The sequence below is a fragment of the Chenopodium quinoa genome, unplaced genomic scaffold (genome assembly GCF_001683475.1).
Source record: "Chenopodium quinoa cultivar QQ74 unplaced genomic scaffold, ASM168347v1, whole genome shotgun sequence".
Taxonomy (NCBI): Eukaryota; Viridiplantae; Streptophyta; class Magnoliopsida; order Caryophyllales; family Amaranthaceae; genus Chenopodium; species Chenopodium quinoa.
In genome coordinates this window covers 1-20,929 of record NW_018744757.1, presented here as the reverse complement: position 1 = coordinate 20,929, position 20,929 = coordinate 1, and positions in this window count along the sequence as shown.

Genomic DNA, 20,929 nt, shown 5'->3' with positions numbered 1-20,929 from the left:
CTTATGAAATATACACCCAAGAACACCCGAGTAAACTCGACTTCGACCCTGCGATTCACCTTCGTTCTCGTTCTACCTTGGATGCAAGACTAAGCTGCCCTCCAATGGCTATCTTCTCTTCACCAATTGCCCAATTACGAACTCACTCGAACTATCTCGCTCTTTGTATAATTGTTGGCTAAGTTGTGTGTTTAGCCGGAATAATTGGGGATTTTTATAGATCAAGAACGACCTAAATTACCTGGTTTTGAGGAGATAAAATTGTGGAATAGGATAAAAGTTCATCTTCTCCATATCTTGCCCTTGAATTCAGAGGATAATTACAATTCTTGTTGGAGATGGAACTTGATAATGGTGAGTTTGTTCCTTGTGATTCACGTACCTTTTTCTCCTTTTCTTCTCCATCTTTTATTTTCTTTTTTATATAATTTGATATCTTGTTTTCCTTGTGATGGCACGTGACCTTGGTCTAACACAAGTGGGTTTCTTGTATTCCATAGCTATTTTGCAATTCACTTCAAGTCCACTTAATTTCCCCTTGCTTTCCTACGAAAAACACACGGTATAATATTAAGTATCAAATATTATAAAAATAGCTGTAAAATAAAATACTAACATAATATAGAACTAAAATTATAAAGTAAATAATTTCATAAAATAACTAATAGATCGAAAACGATTATAGGACTAATATTATGGACTAGAAATATGGTATATTATTGACGAGGGGAAAACTAGGTCGTTATCTAATCCTCTCTAAGTCAAACTAAACTTATAAACACTTAAAAAAAACTTAAATACGAGTATAAAGGCAAGTCAAGGGTCGAACCCAAAGAAATGGTAATGTTCAAGCACTCTCAATTATGCGCCTAAGCTAGGTCGAAATCGAAGGTAAGAGGTAACACTAACAACTAACAAATAAAGAAACCAAACAAATAAAACACTAGAAACGGGGATCAACAAGTAATCATGTTGATTTGGGTATTTCTATACCCGCCCAAGTGGCCCAATCAGAAGCCGTCACGTGTCATAGGTAAAGGTGCCACCTGGACCGTTGACATGACGACACGTGGTAGGCAGCCATCCCACCATTCTGGGGTAATTGATGATCCAGCATGGACCATTAAGAGGGCGACACGTGTCACCCTAAGTAATGCCCAAAAACCCTTTGGGCTTAGTGACACATGTCACTCAGGCATTGTTTCTGGAATGGCGGCCTTCAAGGGCCCAAACCTTGAGGCGTCGCTTTGCGGCGTGACCTAATCCCTAGGTCACCAGATCCTAGGGAGGGCACACTTTTCCATGAGACCCTATAAATAGGGACAATTCTCTCATTTATGACAGGAATACACGCAATACGAGACAACACGTCACTTTCACATTTATTACAGAGCTGTCGTTTTTAAGAAACAGACAGCACCTTACCTGAGCTTGGAATCCGAGCAGATAACTTTATTTCCGCACATTTTACTCCGAATACTTACTAACTTAATCTTCGGAGGCGGACTACCGACCATCCGGCGGTCCGTTTGCTTTGCAGGTACAGGCGCCCTTTTCTCTATCCAGTCTCAGTGTTGTAGCTCTCACAAGGGACAAAAACCCCTGAAACATTTGGCGCCGTCTGTGGGGCTGAAATGGCTTCACAAGTCCCTGTACCGAATCTTGAGACCAATTGGCCTCCAGAAGACATAGTGGTCCAGACGGACCATGACTCAGGGGACGACGCTAGCGTCGAAACCTATGTGGATCCTAACGGGTCCCTCATCTCAAGACGCATCCGCAGTAGGGAAAAGCGGGAGCGTCACACTAATCAGGCGGGGCCAAGCAAAACTGCTGGTCAGCCAAACAAGACCTCGGTGCGGATGGGTGATCCTTCCCAGGCGGCAGGATCGACTCCGGTCACTCGAGATGAACTAATGAAACTCCTGAGCAGTCTCAGGGGTGAAATCAAACAACTCGCCTCCAAGAAGTCGCCTACTCCTAGAAAGGAGCAGTCGGCCAAGAAGCCAGCCTAAGCTGGCAAACAAAAGTCGGTCAGGGACCGTCAGCCGACTCCTCATCATGCCCCTACGAAGAAGGCTCGGCCCCAATTTGACCTCACCAGGCTCCGTTTTCCAGAAACGGACACAAGAAAGGCCATCCGGCATATACAGTCGGATGGTAGGAAGAAAACATTCTCTGATGCTTGACAATACATTGAGCAGAAGAAGACCCAACTATCAAAGTTGGCTTCAACGTTGACCTACCATGATAGCTTTCGGAATACCTCTGTGAGGTATTCCAAGTCTAAACATGAGACCCCAGCAAGCAACCCATGGGTTCAGTCTGGTCCTCATGTGATCCAGTCGGCCTAGTACATGGCTCTGCCATTGTACCAGTCGCCGGCTTTACCTTACTTATAGTCTGCCCTTTTTTTAGGCCAGGCGGCATACGGTTATCAGCCGATGGACTGGCAGCTCAGGCTGCAACACCTTGGAGATCAACCCTCTGCCTTCTCCAGGGAAATAAACGAAGCCGAACAGTCGGCCAAGGTTAAAAATGTTCTGGTTGGAACCTATGATGGGACCTCCAATCAGAAGACCACCTGCTAGCATACACCCACCTCATGTATTTACAGGGGTTGGATGATGCCGCATGGTGTCGTTGCTTTCCAGCCATCTTGAATGGCATAGCCTAACAGTGGTTCGGCAATCTGCCAGTTGGTTGTATTAATAGCTTCAAGACGCTTGCGTTCTTGTTCGCTTCAAACTTCTCTATGAACATCCCTGCAAAAAAGACAAGCCTTGATTTGGGCAATGTACAACAGGGAGATAGAGAAGGCCTGCGTTCCTATGTCAGGCGGTTCAATCTGGTACGAATCCAGATTCATGAACTGTTTGATGAGGTCGCCTTCACAGACTTCTTTAAGGGTCTGAAGGACGGGTCTACTTTTAAGTATGAACTCGTCCGCAAACAAATTTTCACTTTGCAGGGAGCCTTACGAGAGGCGGAAGCCTATATACAGGGGACTGAACTCTGCTCCTCCAAATAAGCAGTCGGACCCTAAGAAGTCCGACCGACAGAAGGAGAGTCGGCCTACTCAGCCGGCTCCTAAGCCAGAAGAGAGCAAAAAGAAAAAAACAAATCTGGGCCATTGATAACTCTGATCAACCAGCCCAGAAGAAGAAAAAAGAGTGGAAACCGTACGTTCCAAGGTACGAGTTCCACAAGGATTGCTGCTACATCCTCTTGGAAATTAAGGATCGGCTGACTCTTGAGAAGCCGACCCCTATGAAGGGTTCCACTGAAAATCGGAACAAAAACAAGCATTGCCATTTCCATGAGGATGTCGGCCATGACACAAACGACTGCTTCAGTCTCAAGCGAGAGCTAGACCGTCTGGTTAACAAAGGACAGCTGAAGTCCTATGTGAATTCCAAAGTGGCTTCAAAGGTAAATCCGGGGCAGTCCAAGAAAAAGACTCCCCAGCCTGGTGTGAGTGCCAAAACTGATGAAGATACGGTATACACAATAGCAGGCGGATTTTCCAGGGGTGGCCCGACCATTCGAGGCACCAAGGACCATCTGAGAAAGATGGTCAACTCGCTTGAGGAAGGAGAGGCGGTAGGCACATCCGCCTTCCCTAACGTTATCATCACCGAGCAGGACAGAGGCAAAGTCCGTCGGCCGCATGATGACCCTGTGGTCATTGAATGCAAAGTGGCCAACCACTGGTTGGTCAAATCTTGATTGACACAGGAAGCTCCTCGGACCTCATCAGCCTCAAATGCTTATCCAATCTCAAATACAAACCGGATAGCATGATGGAGATCTCCCACACCCTTGTTGGGTTTGGGGGAGGACTTGTGCACCGAGTCGGACGAATTGACTTACCTGTCCGCCTGGGGAACAGAGGAGATGGCCGGCACATGACTATTCGTTTCCTAGTGGTTGAAGAGCTCATAGCTTACAACCTCATCTTTGGCCGACCCACTCTAAATGAGTGTAAGGCCATCCCTGCTCTCATGTTCCTCAAGTATGAAAAGGATGACGGAACAGTCGGTTCCCTCAATGGGAACCAGAAGATGGCTCGAGAGTGTTATCTCTCAGACGTCAAGCCCGCGGCCGTAGCATCCGGTCGGGGCAAGCAGACAATCGACCTCGACGATGTCGAGGAAGAACAGTCGGCCCCACCACCGGAAAGAAAAGAAAGACTAATCAGCTGGTGGTGGTCAAAAAAGAAAAACAATAGCAATCACTGACCGGGGAACGGTCGGATGATCTCCGTCCCCAGCCTACTGGCGAACACATTGATATCCCTCTGGACGACAGCCGCCCAGAGCGGACGGTTAAGGTGGGGACGGTTGCATTTGCAAAGCTGGGTGAGAGCCTGCACCAGCTGTTGAGAGAATTCAAAGACATCTTTGCCTTTGAAGTGGAAGAGATGCCAGGCATCAGCCCGGATCTTGCTGTCCACAAACTCGTCGTGGATCCTAAAAAGAAGCTCATCCGACAAAAGAAAATAAACCATGGCGAGGAAAGAAGTCAGGCGGCAGCCGCCAAAGTTAAAAAGCTGTTGGACGCCAAGTTCATTCGGCCGTGCAATTTCCTTGAGTGGGTAGCTAACGTTGTGTTAGTAAAAAAGCCGAATGGAACCTGGCGCATGTGTGTTGATTACACATACCTTAACAAGGCATGTCCAAAAGATAGCTATCCACTGCCTAAGATCGACAGTCTGGTCAATTCAACAGCCGGACATGCCCTGATGAGTTTTATGGACGCCTATTCAGGTTTCCATCAGATCCCCCTGTGGAAAAAAAGATCTAGAAAAGACGGCATTCGTCACTGATCAGGGGTTTTTCTGATATACGATGATGCTGTTTAGTTTGAAGAATGCGCCTACTACTTTCCAATGAATGATTAATGCGGTCTTCATTAATCAAATCGGAAGGAATTTAGAGGCGTACATTGATGACATGATAGTTAAATCCAAACAACAGGCGGATCATCTTGCTGATCTCCGAGAAACATTCGCCACACTCAGGCGGCACAAGGTCATGCTAAACCCAAAAAAGTGTGTCTTTGGCGTTGAGTCTGGGAAGTTTCTCAGATTTTTGATTGACCAAAGGGGAATAGAGGCCAACCCTCAGAAAATACAGGCGGTAATCGACATGTAGTCTCCCCGTACTGTGAAGGAAGTGCAAAAGTTAACAGGTTTTCTGGCGGCCTTGGGGAGATTCCTCAGTCGGTCAGGCGACAAGTGTCTCTACTTCTTCCAGGCAATCAAAAAGAGACCAACTTTGAATGGGGGGATGATGTAGAGGCGGCCTTTCAAAAGTTAAAAACTCATCTGCACTCTTTACTGAGGCTTGTTAGCCATTTTCCCAAAGAGAAGCTATTCATGTATTTAGCCGTCTCTGATCATGCCCTCAGCGCCCTTCTCTTAGCTGAAAGAGACCACATCCAGCTCCCGGTGTATTTCATTAGCCATGTTCTCAAAAACGCAGAGCTTCGGTACCCCATGGTTGAAAAATTTGGCCTTGCCCTTTACATGGCCGTCAAGAAGCTAAAACCTTACTTCTTGGCGCATGCGGTAGAGGTCTATATTGACCAACCGATCAAGCGGCCACTCACAACCTTGGAGTCTTCTGGACGAATGCTTAAATGGGCGATTGAAATGCAAGGATTAGAAATCACTTACGAACCAAGGAAGGCAATAAAGGGGCAAGCATTCGCCGACTTTATTGTTGAAATGACAAGGCCGGTTGCACCGGACAATACTGACCAGGTTTGGAAAGAGTATGTGGATGGGAGCTCCACTGCAAACGGCTGTGGTGCAGGGATTATCTGTCAATATCCTGAGGGAGATAAGTATGAATATGCACTACGGTTCAAGTTCCAGGTCTCTAATAATGAGGCCGAGTATGAGGCCTTGCTAGCTGGCATTCGGTAATGCAAGGCGGCGGGGGCAAAGAAAATTGACGCATGCTCTAATTCTCAACTAGTCGTACTCCAGGTCAATGGAACGTACGAGGCCACTCATCCGACCATGATAAAATATTTGTAGGCGGTTAAAAGTGAAGTTGGGACACTTGAGGAGTTTCATCTAACTCCGGTGCCCAAATCTTCAAACAATCAGGCGGATGCTCTGTCAAAACTAACATCAACCGCCTCCTGTGAAACACCTCGGTCGGTTTTCTAGGAGGTCATGGAAAAGAGAAGTATATCTAATGAAGACCCCATTGGAATTCTCGACCAAAGCTCTACCTGGATGGACAGCATCCGGGCTTATCTTGCAGACGGCACGCTTGACGAGCGCTAAATCGGTCGCACAATTTGGGCTCATTCAAACACATTTATAACAAACACCTCACTCAAAAAAGTACAATGGCAAGCAAGGGTTCGGTCCACGGAGAACGGGAATCAAATGCTAAATAATCTTAATGCTCAAGCTAAATCGAAATCAAGGTATAAGTGGTGATTAACTAACAAACTACAACTAAAGGTTGAATTCAAGGGATTAAAACACTAGGGGAATGGGATTCACTCAACCAATAGCAATTAGGCAAATAGGGAGGAATGAGGGTAATAGAAAAGCAAAGACCACATGCAAGATCAACATCAAACGATATGAAAACAACTCAGATTACTAAGCTTAGATCCCTCATTAACTTAGCAACAAAAGATACATAATCATATTGCAATAGGTAATGAAACATTCAACTCACATTTCCATGTCGAACCAAACATTTCATGCCATCAAGTTCAATAATCTAGGTTAATTACTCCTATCATGAAGAACTAACAAGCAATCCCATATAATCAAGTTTAGTCGCTATCCATCATCAAAATCACTCCCAAACTCACATAATCACCAATAGGTTGAGTTTCACCCAACCCCTAGCCAAGAGGACTACTCACAATTCATTGTGAGTACATGCAAATTCCAAGTTTGGATTATAAGCGATTCTAAGATTTGGAAAAACAAGTGATTATCTGTGGACAAAGCTAACATGCAACAACAATATATCAAGATTGAGAGAAAATCAACTGGCTTACAAAACAAAAAAATAAAATCAGAAAATAATGAAGGACAAATGAAAGAAGTTACTATTGAAGCTTCAAAAATGTTGGATAATTGCTGAAATTCTTGAGATAAATCTTGAAATTTGCTTCTACAATGATTAGATTTGAGAGTTTCTAAAACTAAATCAACTAATTTCATGAAGTTGCTAACTAAGAGAGAGTATCTTTTTTTTGCTGAAAACTATTCTACTGTTTTTCTTCTCTCCCCGAAAAACGATCTCAAAAGGACCTTAAATAGTCCGTACAAAATTGGCTGAGATCGGGAAAAGGTCCGACCGAACTCTGGGTAGGTTCGGTCGGACTCAGGGTAGGTTCGGTCGAACTCTGTGTAGGTTTGGTCGAACCTCCTTGATCCTTGTTTGGTCGAACTTTTGAGGTTCGACCTCTCCAAACTGGTTTGATACTGCCTTCACTGCACCCTGGAGGTTCGATCAAACTTTTCAAAAGTTTGACCACACCTAGGTTCGACCGGACCTTTCAGAGGTTCGGCCACACCTCCTCTTGCACTTCCTTTTCTTGCTTCCTCTCCTTCCCTTTTGCTCCTCTTTCCTTTGTCCATGGCTTCCATACTTGGCCAAGGGGCCTCCCACCGTGCATAGGACCGTCATGGAACCTGCAGAAGATACCAAAGTTCACGAGAGCGTGGGGATGATAAAATAATGCATAAAGATTATCAAAATAAGCGCAAATAAGCATTACTTTTCATCTACACATAAAGAAGCCATAAGAGGATAAATGAGGTGGAAAAAACTAAGAAAAATAAGAGGAAAAAGACCTAAATGCTACCCCTAAGAGTGACATAAATGTCACTCATCAAACTCCCCCACGCTAAGCCTTTGCTCGCCCTCGAGCAAAGCAAAGGAAAATGAACAAGGGAGAAAGAATTAGTTATTCAAACATGCAAGGAACAAAAGAAAAACCGAAATTGCTTTTAGCAAAAGCAACAAGCCATTTAAACCCCAAGGTCGCCGATGAGGACGAGTTGTGATCTCGTGAGGGTTTCCAAAGAGCATACCCCACAACTCTTACAAAATTGTGTTCAAGACAAACCAAAAACAAGGGAAAGAGAAACAACAAATCCAACACAAATCATAGCCAAATCGAGCTTTTGGAGATAACAAACATGAATGAGTCTCAAACTTTCTGAGTAGTAGAAGTGAGCATGCAAGGGGATGCCGAAAGTTGATTGAAGGATAAGTTATGCTAAGCATAGAGAACTCAAACATGCACCACTCCCCCCGCATTCCATACAATCTTACCGCGTTCCCTCATCTTGATTCAAATCCGCCCTTGGAGATAGCATCAAGTGACTCCTCGAAGGAGCCGGAACAAAGATAAAACACTGCAAAATAGAGGAACCCGACATCTCACCAAGTCATGCCTTCTCCATATGCTTGAGTTCCAGCTCCCTCCACCGACTAGTGACTCAACCAACCTAGGTCAACAGGGCATTGAAAGGGTTGTAACATTGGCTAGGGGGTAAGGGTGTGGAGGAATTTGGAAATTGGTGCTTAGCCTAACCGTGAAGCAAAGGGTGATCAAGCCTCTTTTTCAAAATCAATCATCAACCAATTTTCAAACTACGTTGCCACAATCTTGAACTATAATGCCAAACACTTTTGAGCTTTCGCTTTCCTCTTACATCTTCATTCATCAACTCCTTCGTTTGTCACATTCTCTCTGTTTTTTTTATTTTTTTTTTATTTTTTTTTTCTTTTTTTTTGTTTTTTTAGCTTCAAAGGCTTTTCTAGGATTTACATTTGCTTTTCTTGAACACATATTCACAAAAACACTGCTTCACTCTCCAAGTAGAACCATTCCCTTCCAAATTTCAAATCAAAACTACAATAAGCCCTCATGGCTTGAGCTTCACGATTCTAAGGGTGAAAGTAAAACAAAAGGGCCATGGGCTTGCAATGTGCTATAATCAAGGAGGGGAAGACTCAACATGGTAAGGGCAAATGCAACCCAAAAATACAAAAGATAAAAAAAAAACTAATACTAGAAAACAAAAATAGTCACCGAATGAAAAATGCCTTTGTCATTCGTAGGTTAGTTCGGTCTCAATCTCGGGAGCCAGACGCCAAGTTCTAGATCTAAGCATGCCTTGGTGAGGATCCTACGCCGCTCATACAAGTAATGTTGGAGGCTTGAACAATAAAGCTCACATCGGGTTACAAAAACCATCTCTAGGGCTTCAAATCCCCTAATGAGAGCAACACCTTCTTACCACAAACAAGTGAATTTGGGTTCGATGGGCCTAACGAGTTCTAGAACAACTACCTTAGCAAGAACATGTCCTAGAGTCAACCAATGGCAATCCTGAAGCATGCAAACTTATAACACTCAAGAAGAAAAGCATTCAAACACACGAGTCAACATTATTATGCTCGAAATGAAAATGAAACAACTAAGCTTTTCGTGGTTTGCCATGAATAAAAAGGAAAATCTTTTTCATTTTTTTCACATTTTTCGAATTTTTTTTATTTTTTTTTTAATGCAAGGAGTACAAGAGAGATAAGAGGCTAGTAAACATATAATTCTCAATCGACAAACAAAGATCGTTCGACATCAATACCAACGATCACCAGATTCCGTGGAATCAAATGCAAACAACCTCGAACAATCAACTCCATTCTAGTCTAAACTAACTATGCACACAAAGAAAAATAAAGGAAAGTAGGGAAAGATCTCACCAAATGCTGCTTGAAATAGAACACAAGGCAAAATTGCGATCTTACCAAGGTTTCCGGAGCTTGAGTTGCTCCTTATTCCAACATTTTGTGCTTCCGTTTTCAAGCTACAAGGAAAGTGAGCCAAAAGAAAAGAAACACTACAACTATACAAAGAAAAGTTAGTGAACAAAAGGAAAAGACTAGAATTATAAACAAAAGAAAATGATTGACAAAAAGCTATCTACAAAATTTGGATTAAGGGATTTGGATTTTGGGATTTGAATTATGGGATCAAGAGAGAAGAGGGAAAAACAACTTCAATTTTTTTTTTTTTTTTTTTTTTTTTTGTTGAAATGAAGCTTCATAACATCATCATCATAAGAATATTACCAACCAAAAATCATCACTAACTACAATAAATTCATTATCCCTGATGGTTCTCCATATGCACAAGCTACCATCCTACCACACTACCCTCCTATGTACACTTCAACCAAAAGGAACATCCTCCCCCACGCTAGTCTTTTGCATGTCTCGAGAAAAAGGAAAAGGCATGAAAGTCCGGGGGGGAAAAGGGAAGGAGAGAACCCTCATTGGGGGTTTCTATCCTCCCGTTCCTTAGGAGGGTTCATGAAATCAAACCCCGGGCGATCCATGAATGGATGGAAAGGTTGGTTAAAGTGCTCATAGGGCCACCCTTATGTACCCCAACCACAATCAAAAGGATTCGGGGTTGATGGACTTGTCGGATCATAGGCGTAGTCACACCCACCCGGCCGATAAGGGTTGTACGGTGGGGTACCAACACGTTGGGATGGGTCGATAGGACCTTCCCAATAAGCATAGGTGTTGGGAGAGGGGTTGTTAGGGTCATAGGGGTCCTAATGTGGAACTGGACCCTCTTGAGGCGGGTGGTAGGGATAGTTAACATAGGGCGTTTGAACGCCCGCTTGCACAAGACTATCATAGTTCATCCTTGCGTAGTACCCCCATTGTTCAATAGAAGCCTGATTATCATAATGAATACCATCGAGGGTACTACGCAGGGCACTCATATCAAAAGGAGAAGAGGAAGAAGAAGAAGATGTCTCACCTCCCCCACTAGGGGGGGGGAAAGGGATGCTCCACTTTGTAGACCGGTTGAGGGTGAGGGATTGCACCGCGGACTTGATTTTTCCTTAATTAATCGGGGATGAATTTTCGCGCAATCTTCCACCTTAGCGGGTTGGAAGGGTCTACCGAAGTGTGAGGAGGATCCGGGAGGACACACCATTCTTCTCCATTATCAACCAAGAGGATAAATTTGCGATTCTGGGTGGTGTAGTTGATGAAGCGTTGGTTGCGGAGAGCAACAATAGAAGGAGCATAAGGAGGGTAGCCGACGGCCTCTTCTTCTTTGTTTTGGAGCACATGGGGGAGCAAATCAATTTGGTCCTTGTAAGCTCCACCATTCAAAGAAAGGGCAATGAGGGTGATCATGCCCCCCATGTGTATCTCATCACCAAGCCGCCCATCTCGAGTGTCCAACAATCTCGAGATAAAAGTGGTGGAGCATTTGAACTTTAAACGCTGAGGATTGTCGGCCAAGTAAAGGCAAGCTACCTCATCTTTCACCATAGAGCCGAGGTTTGCCTTGAAGAATACGACATACTGAAGGAGCCGGGCAAAGTATCTCAAAGCAATATGGATGATGTTGTTGACCTTTGCGGTGTTAGTGCGAAAGACGGGCTTGGTGGAGATGCTCTGCCACCATTCTTGTTCATTATAGGGAATGCGACACATTGAGGTCATATCGGAAGGTCGATGCAACCCGGTTGCTTGCCAATGGAAGATCTCATTGAGCTCACTCTCGGTTAGGGAATGGTCTTCGTTGAACATACGAAAGTGAAGAATAATTTGAGATTCATTCCCTTCATCATCTTCTTCAATGACTTCCTTGAGGAGGGAAGCAAGGAACTCCAATGTGACGCGCTCATAGGTGTGAGCGTGGAGGTCAATGAACTCGCCCCAACCAAAGTTTTGTGCGAGCTGGACTACTTCATCCATGATGCCAAGCTTTCTTAAGGTGTTCCCGCAGAAGAACCTTGTAGATCGTATGGGACGGTCTATGAGGGTTTTATAGACATCCCAAAAGTGTTTGTTTGGAGCGATGATGCCATGATCATAGATGCCGGGTGGAGGTGGAAAATTGGACGATGAAGATTCACCCGTCCTCTTCCTCTTGGACTTGCTTTTGCCAAAAAGATGCATTGTGAATCTACAAAAATCGCCAAGAATTAACATTAGGAAGATTCAAGCCAAAAGGAGACACAAGAAGCTCGCCGAGATAAAAAGTGTGTGTATTGAGAGTAAAAGCCATGAGTTGTGAAATAGATGTAGACGGTAGCAACAATACAATTCAAGGCATTAATGGACACTTATAAACCAAGATTGAGCTAAAAATCCTATGGCAATCGAATGCAAATCCTAAGAAAACCTAGGCGAAATTGGGCATGATGTCCCCTAAAATTCATGAAATCCACTCAAAACTCATCGAAATCAAACCGAGAACAATGAGTAATAGTCACAAAATTCCATCCAACTCAAGAATTTCTCAATCAAAATGTAGCGTGAACAACCTAGTGAAAGATTAACACATTCAAGCAAACAAATTGAAATCATGAAAACCCAAGTCATACATGCATATTCATCATGAAACAAGTTCTACTAACAACAACCAACCAATTACAACAAGGAAATCCCAATAACCACTTAAATCAAACAAGCCATGACTAACAATATCAATTATACCACATATCATACTTGAACATGTAAAACATGGTAAAACAAAGAGAAATTGAAGAAATGAGCTTGCAAAAGCTAGAATAACCATACCACAATTGATTGGAAGTAAGTAGAAATCAAGAAGTTTCAAGTCACTCAAACCCTAGAAATTGGGGAAAATTTGAGGAGATTGTAGGAATTGAGTAGTGGATGTTGATGAAGTGAGGAGGGAAAAAGATTGGAGTGATTTTTATGGAGATTTGAGGTTGAAGGAGGGGTGACAATGGAGTATTAGGGTGAGAAGGAGAAGAGAAGGGAGAGAGAGAGAGCCGAATGTATGAAGTAAGAGCGAGAAAGCAGCAGCTCAAGCCTATTAATTCTGGGCAAGCTCGAAAAAGGTTCGGTCGGACCTTATGAGGTTCGGTCGGACCATAATAAGTTCGACCAAACTTTTGAAAAGTTCGGTCGAACTTTTGGATTTTCCAGAAACTGCCAGAATTCAGCCTAATTTGATTTCCACAACAGGAGCGGCCGAACTGTCTGGGGGTTCGGTCGGACCAGCATAGGTTCGACCAAACTTTTGAAAAGTTCGGTCGAACTTTTTGATTTTCCAAAATCCGACAGTTTTTAGCCCATTTTGAGTTCTAGGGGAGGAGCGGCCGAACTCTTGGGTGGTTCGGTCAAACTTTTGCAAAGTTCGGCCGAACCTTGTTGCAGTTTGGTCGAACACCCCTAAATCCCTCTATCTGAAAATTTGCACAAAACTTCCCCTCAAGACACACTAAAATACAACACAATCATGCCTAAGGTATATGGAAAATGCATTCCTTTTTAAGGCAAGACAAACAAGAATACCAACACAAACCAAATACACACAAAACCATCAATCCAAAGTTGTGAAAGAAGAAAATAAAACATCAAGCAAATAGAATAGAGGAGGGTTAGAAACTCGGGTTGCCTCCCGGAAGCGCTTCTTTAACGTCACTAGCTTGACGTACTTCACACACTCAAAAGATGAGATTGCATTGCATTGACTCAATCAAACCAACATGAGCATCCTCATAATAAAGCTTGAGGCGATGCCCATTGACCTTGAATGACCTCGATCCATCCAAATCATTTAGCTCAACGGCTCCATGGGGGAACACCTCCTTAACGGTGAATGGACCACTCCACCTTGACATGAGTTTTCCGGGAAATAGTTTCATCCTTGGATTGTAAAGCAACACCTTATCTCCAACATTGAAGGTCTTCTTTTCAATTTGCCGGTCATGCCACTCCTTTGACCGGGTTTTGTACAAGCTTGCACAATCATAAGCATCCATCCGTAGTTCCTCTAACTCATGCAAGTCTAGACACCTTTGTTCACCCGCACTCGCCAAATCAAAGTTGATCTTTTTGATAGCCCATTGAGCACGGTGTTCAAGTTCAACCGGAAGGTGACAAGACTTACCATATACAAGCCGGTAGGGGGTAGTGCCGATGGGGGTTTTGAAAGCGGTTCTATAGGCCCAAAGGGCATCATCTAGCTTGTCCGACCAATCTTTCCTATTCCTAGCCACTGTTTTCTCAAGAATTACCTTGATTTGGCGATTGGAAACCTCCGCTTGCCCACTTGTTTGTGGGTGATAAGTCGTGCCAAAGCGTTGATGGACCCCATTCTTTCTCAGCATCTTTTGAAACACATTATGAATAAAATGAGAACCATTATCGCTAACCACTGCTCTAGGGATCCCAAATCTTGGAAATATCACCTTTTTGAACATCTTCATCACTACCTTGTGGTCATTAGTTGGGGAGGCAATGGCTTCAACCCATTTAGAAACATAATCAACCGCCACAAGGATGTATTGATTCCCATTATATGAGGGAAAAGGTCCCATGAAATCAATGCCCCACACATCAAACACCTCAAGTTCAAGAATCGGTTGTTGAGGCATTTCATTTCTCTTCGAAACATTACCGGTTCTTTGTCAAGAGTCACATGTTTTCACAAAACCCCATGAATCTTTGAAGATATGAGGCCACCATAACCCGCTTTGTAGTACTTTTAAGGCTGTTTTGTTGGCACCCATGTGCCCTCCATAAGGATCGGAGTGGCACATCTTCAAAACACTCTTAACTTCATCATTTGGCACACATCTACGGAGTAAACCATCTACTCCTCTTTTGAAAAGGATCGGATCATCCCATATGTAATGCCTTGCTTCCCTTTTCAACTTCTTCTTCTGGTTCCTTGAAGCATTTGGAGGAAACTCCCCACAAGCCAAATAGTTCACCAAATCCGCAAACCAAGGAAGATCTTTCTCGGCCAACAAGTAAAGCACATCATCTTTTAACTCATCACAAATTGGGACCCCATCGTCATTATCTTGCACGTTCTCTAACCGGGATAGATGATCCGCAACCACATTTTCGGCCCCCTTTTTGTCCCGAATCTCTACATCGAATTGTTGAAGTGATAGCACCCAACGAAGAAGACGAGGCTTGGACTCCTTCTTTGCCACAAGGTACCTAATAGCCGCATGATCAGTGTAGACAATAGTTTTGGAACCAATGAGGTAGTTCCAAAACTTCTCAAAAGCATGTACCACGGCAAGAAATTCCTTTTCCGTTGTGGTGTAGTTGCGTTGGGCTTCGTTCAAGGTCATGGACATATAGTAGATCACATGAAGTATCTTTTTCAACTCTTTGTCCAAGCACACCCCCGATAGCTACATCACTTGCATCACACATAAGCTCAAAGGGAAAATCCCATCTTGGCCCTTGCACTATAGGAGAAGAGATCAAAGCTTCTTTCAACTTGTTGAAGGCTTGAAGACATTCTTCATCAAAAACAAAATCGGCCTCTTTTTGAAGGAGGGCGTTTAGGGGTCTAGCAATGAGGGAGAAGTCTTTGATAAACCTTCTATAAAACCCCGCATGCCCAAGAAATGATCTTACTCCCTTCACATTGATAGGGGGTGGTAGTTTCTCGATTACTTCAACCTTGGCTTTATCAACCTCAATTCCTCTATTGGAGATCTTATGCCCAAGGAAAATTCCTTCCTCAACCATAAAGTGGCACTTCTCCCAATTCAAAACCAGATTGACCTTTTCGCATCTTGCCAAGCACTTGCCCAAATTTGTCAAGCAATCCTCAAATGAAAGGCCACCAACCGAAAAGTCATCCATGAATACCTCCATTTCCTCTTCGAGCATGTCACCAAATATGCTCATCATGCATCTTTGAAACATCCCGGGGGCATTGCATAGACCAAAAGGCATTCTCCTGTAAGCAAAAGTAACATATGGGCAAGTAAAGGTTGTTTTCTCTTGGTCATCCGGGTTTATAGGGATTTGAAAGAAACCCGAATAACCGTCAAGAAAACAATAGTACTTGTGCCTTGTTAGTCTCTCAAGCATTTGGTCAATAAAAGGGAGGGGAAAGTGATCCTTTTTGGTGGATGCATTTAGACGTCTATAGTCTATACACATCCTCCAACCGGTCACCGTTCTAGTTGAAATGAGCTCACCATTCTCATTTTCAACTACGGTCATTCCCCCTTTTTTAGGGACCACATGAACGGGGGAAACCCATCTAGAACTCGAAATGGGGAAGATGATGCCCGCATCAAAGAGTTTGGTGATTTCTTTCTTCACCACCTCCCCCATTTGAGTATTGAGTTTCCTTTGCCTTTCAATGGAAGGCTTAGCACCCTCCTCAAGTGTTATGTGGTGCATACATAAAGCGGGACTAATACCTTTGAGGTTATCAATGGTATAGCCTAAAGCACCTTGGTGGTTTATCAATACACCACATAACATTTGAGTTTGGCACTTATTCAAAGAAGAATTTACAATAACCGGGTAAGTTGAATTTGGACCAAGAAACTCATACCTTAGCTGTGATGGTAGAGGTTTGAGCTCTACCATCGGAACACCCTTACCTTCTCTTGTAGTGGCTATCTCCAATGCATCTTCGGTTGTGATTCCCATGCATACTTGCTCAATGCTTCCTTCCGCACTTCCATCAAGCATTTCTTCATACAATGTCATCTCCTTGCTTTGTTCCCCTATCTTTTCTTTGTTCAATAAAACATTCTCAAGGGCATTGTTAGAAGTGAGCAAGTTCTCATGCATAGTATTCACAATAGAATCAATAGCATCAATCATCATACAATTTTCCAAAGTTGAGCTTGGATATTTCATGCTTTCATTCAAGTCAAATTTTATTACCTCATCTCCTACTTTTAGTGTAATTTTAGCACTTTTAACATCAATTAAAGCACCCGAAGTAGCAAGAAAAGGTCTTCCTAGAATTATTGGAATATTAACATCTTCATCCATTTCCAATACAACAAATTCCACCGGAATTACAAACTTTCCCACTCTTAGGGGAATATCCTCTACCTTACCCTTTGGAAATTTAATGGATCGATCGGCCAATTGTAAGGTAATGTTAGTGGGTAGAAGTTCCCCTATCTCAAGTCTTTGATATACCGAATATGGCATAAGGCTAACACTAGCCCCAAGGTCACACAAGGCATTATCAATTTGCATTTTATATATTGCACAAGGGATTGAAAAGTTACCGGGATCTTTTAACTTTGGTGGCATCTTATTCATGATAATAGCACTACAATTCTCGGTGAGATTCACCGTTTCCACCACATCACACTTTCTCCTTCCACTCAAAATATCTTTTAAAAACCTAGCATAGTTAGGAATTTGCTTGATAGCATCGGTAAAAGGGATTGAAAGGTGAATTTGCTTCAGTGTTTCAAGGCATTTTCCGAATTGCACATCTAATTTGTGTCTCACAAATTTATGGGGATATGGAAGTCTTTGCAATTGTTTGGTTTCTTTTTCACTCTCTTTTTCTTTTTCATTCTCTTTTTCTTTTTCATTCTCAGAGGCTTTCTCTTCTTCATGCTCAAAATCACTCTCAAGGGGAGGCTCACACATGTTCATTTTCTCATTGTTTTCCTTAGGGACACTCTCTTCCAACACTTTCCCACTCCTAGTTGATATAGCATTCACCGGTTTCTTGGGGTCAAGTCCTTGGGGTGGAAGTTTAGAAGTGCTAGCTCCCTCTTTTAAAGCATTGGCCAATTGAGAAATTTGTGTTTCAAGCATTTTGTTATGGGTCATTACTTCATTAAACTTCTTATCACTAGTGGCCATGAAAGTGTTGAACATTTTGGCTTGGCTTTCCATCATCTCTTCTAGGCTAGACTTTTGTGGAGGTGGTTGAGTGTAACAATTGTCTTGTTGTGCTCTAGGACCTCTCACATTGGAATTAGCATTTTGGTTGTTAAAGCCTCTATTACCATTATTATTCCAATTGTTCCGGTTATTAGAACTCCCCCCTTGGTGGTATTGGCCTTGATTTCCATAGTTTCCTTGATTGTTATGATTATGGTTACCATAACCACTTTGTTGGTTGTAATTACCTTGGGGATTTTGGTCCCTTTGGTTTCTACCACCCCATTGGTTGTGGTTGTGGTAATCATAATCATTTCCTCTTTGATTGAAATTATTCCCTTGCCCTCTTTGATTGGGTGGTAAGTATCGTTGGTTGTCATTCCTAGGTCTATTATCATAAGACAAGGCATTGACATGTTCATTTTCATACTCATTACCATCATCATTAAGGGGTTGGGATTGGGAATCAAAATTACAAGAAGATGTATCATGGTCATAAGACCCACAATTATCACAAAATAAGCATCCACTGGGCATGTTATTAGATGTAGAAGTAGAAGGGTTAGAACTCATACCTCTCCCCTTAGATTGGGAGGAAAAATCTTGGCGCGAAGTGGAGGACTCAAGCTTAGCTTTGATCGATGACATCTCCTTTCCAAGATTTGTAATTTGGGATGTCAAGTTGTTTATAGCATTGAGGTGATCTACCGAATAAGCCGCCCCCCCACTCTTGCTTGTGGATTCTCTTTCATTTTCTTGTCAATCCATGTGGTGCCTTACCACATCTTCAATGATCTCAATCACTTGATCTTCGGTTTTATTCATGATTGGCCCACCGGCTCCCGCATCCAAGCTTGTTTTGCCTTGAGAACTCAAGCCTCCATAGAAGATTTGTAAAACTTGGTATGTTGGGATTCCATGGTGAGGGCACTCTCTTTGGTACTCCTTGTACCTCTCCCAAGCTTCATAGATAGTCTCACTACCCCTTTGCTGAAAGCCTTGAATTAGAGCTCTTGCCTCGGCCGTCTTCTTTTGAGAGTAGAATCTCCCTAAGAAAGCCGTGGTGACCTGATCCGAAGTCCTCAAAGAATTGGGTCTCACCTCCTTCTCAAGCCATTCGAGAGCCCTTTCTATTAAGGAGAAAGGAAATAGTTTTAGTCTCACAAACTCTTGAGTGACCCCATTTACCTTGATCGTGTTGCAATATTTCTCAAACTCGTTCAAATGTGCAAGAGGGCTCTCGTGTTTTGCTCCACTAAATTGTCTCCTCTCAATCAAATTTATCATTGCGGGCCTAATCTCGAAGTCATTGGCCGGGGTGTTTGGGGGAGCAATCCCACTTGAAGCTCTATAAGCTCCCGGAGTTCCCATCTCCTTCAAAGGTCTTGGAGGTGGTGGTGGTGGGTTGTCGCCCATTGGATTTCTTTGTGGTTCCGGGTTGGACTCTCTTCTTGGGGAAGTGGAGGACCGCGAACGAGATCTCCTTCTTCTTCTAAGGGTTTTCTCAATCTCGGGATCGTAAGGCACCAACTCACGATGTTGAGTCCTACGCATACGCACTCAACAAACACAATTAGTAGCAAGGCTACAAGCGTAGCCAAAAAGGAAAACAACTCTTTTTGTGTTTTTTTTAAAGGTGAATTAGACTCAAGCAATCAAATAGCAATCAACAACACCGTTCCCCGGCAACGGCGCCATTTTGACGAGCGCTAAATCGGTCGCACAATTTGGGCTCATTCAAACACATTTATAACAAACACCTCACTCAAACAAGTACAATGGCAAGCAAGGGTTCGGTCCACGGAGAACGGGAATCAAATGCTAAATAATCTTAATGCTCAAGCTAAATCAAAATCAAGGTATAAGTGGTGATTAACTAACAAACTACAACTAAAGGTTGAATTCAAGGGATTAAAACACTAGGGGAATGGGATTCACTCAAACAATAGCAATTAGGAAAATAGGGAGGAATGAGGGTAATGGAATAGCAAAGACCACATGCAAGATCAACATCAAACGATATGAAAACAACTCAGATTACTAAGCTTAGATCCCTCATTAACTTAGCAACAAAATATACATAATCATATTGCAATAGGTAATGAAACATTCAACTCACATTTCCATGTCGAACCAAACATTTCATGCCATCAAGTTCAATAATCTAGGTTAATTACTCCTATCATGAAGAACTAACAAACAATCCCATATAATCAAGTTTAGTCGCAATCCATCATCAAAATCACTCCCAAACTCACATAATCACCAATAGGTTGAGTTTCACCCAACCCCTAGCCAAGAGGAATTGTGAGTACATGCAAATTCCAAGTTTGGATTATAAGCGATTCTAAGATTTGGAAAAACAAGTGATTATCTATGGACAAAGCTAACATGCAACAACAATATATCAAGATTGAGAGAAAATCAAGTGGCTTACAAAACAAAAAAATAAAATCAGAAAATAATGAAGGACAAATGAAAGAAGTTTACTATTGAAGCTTCAAAAATGTTGGATAATTGCTGAAATTCTTGAGATAAATCTTGAAATTTGCTTCTACAATGATTAGATTTGAGAGTTTCTAAAACTAAATCAACTAATTTAATGAAGTTGCTAACTAAGAGAGAGTATCTTTTTTTTGCTGAAAACTATTCTACTGTTTTTCTTCTCTCCCCGAAAAAACGATCTCAAAAGGACCTTAAATAGTCCGTACAAAATTGGCTGAGATCGGGAAAAGGTCCGACCGAACTCTGGGTAGGTTCGGTCGAACTCAGGGTAGGTTCGGTCGAACTCTGTGTAGGTTCGGTCGAACCTCCCTGATCCTTGTTTGGTCGAACTTTTGAGGTTCGACCTCTCCTGCAAAATTGCTGAAAACTGGTTTGACACTGCCTTCACTGCACCCTGGAGGTTCGGTCAAACTTTTCAAAAGTTTGACCACACCTAGGTTCGACCGGGACCTTTCAGAGGTTCGGCCACACCTCCTCTTGCACTTCCTTTTCTTGCTTCCTCTCCTTCCCTTTTGCTCCTCTTTCCTTTGTCCATGGCTTCCATACTTGGCCAAGGGGCCTCCCACCGTGCATAGGACCGTCATGGAACCTGCAGAAGATACCAAAGTTCACGAGAGCATGGGGATGATAAAATAATGCATAAAGATTATCAAAATAAGCGCAAATAAGCATTACTTTTCATCAACACATAAAGAAGCCATAAGAGGATAAATGAGGTGGAAAAAACTAAGAAA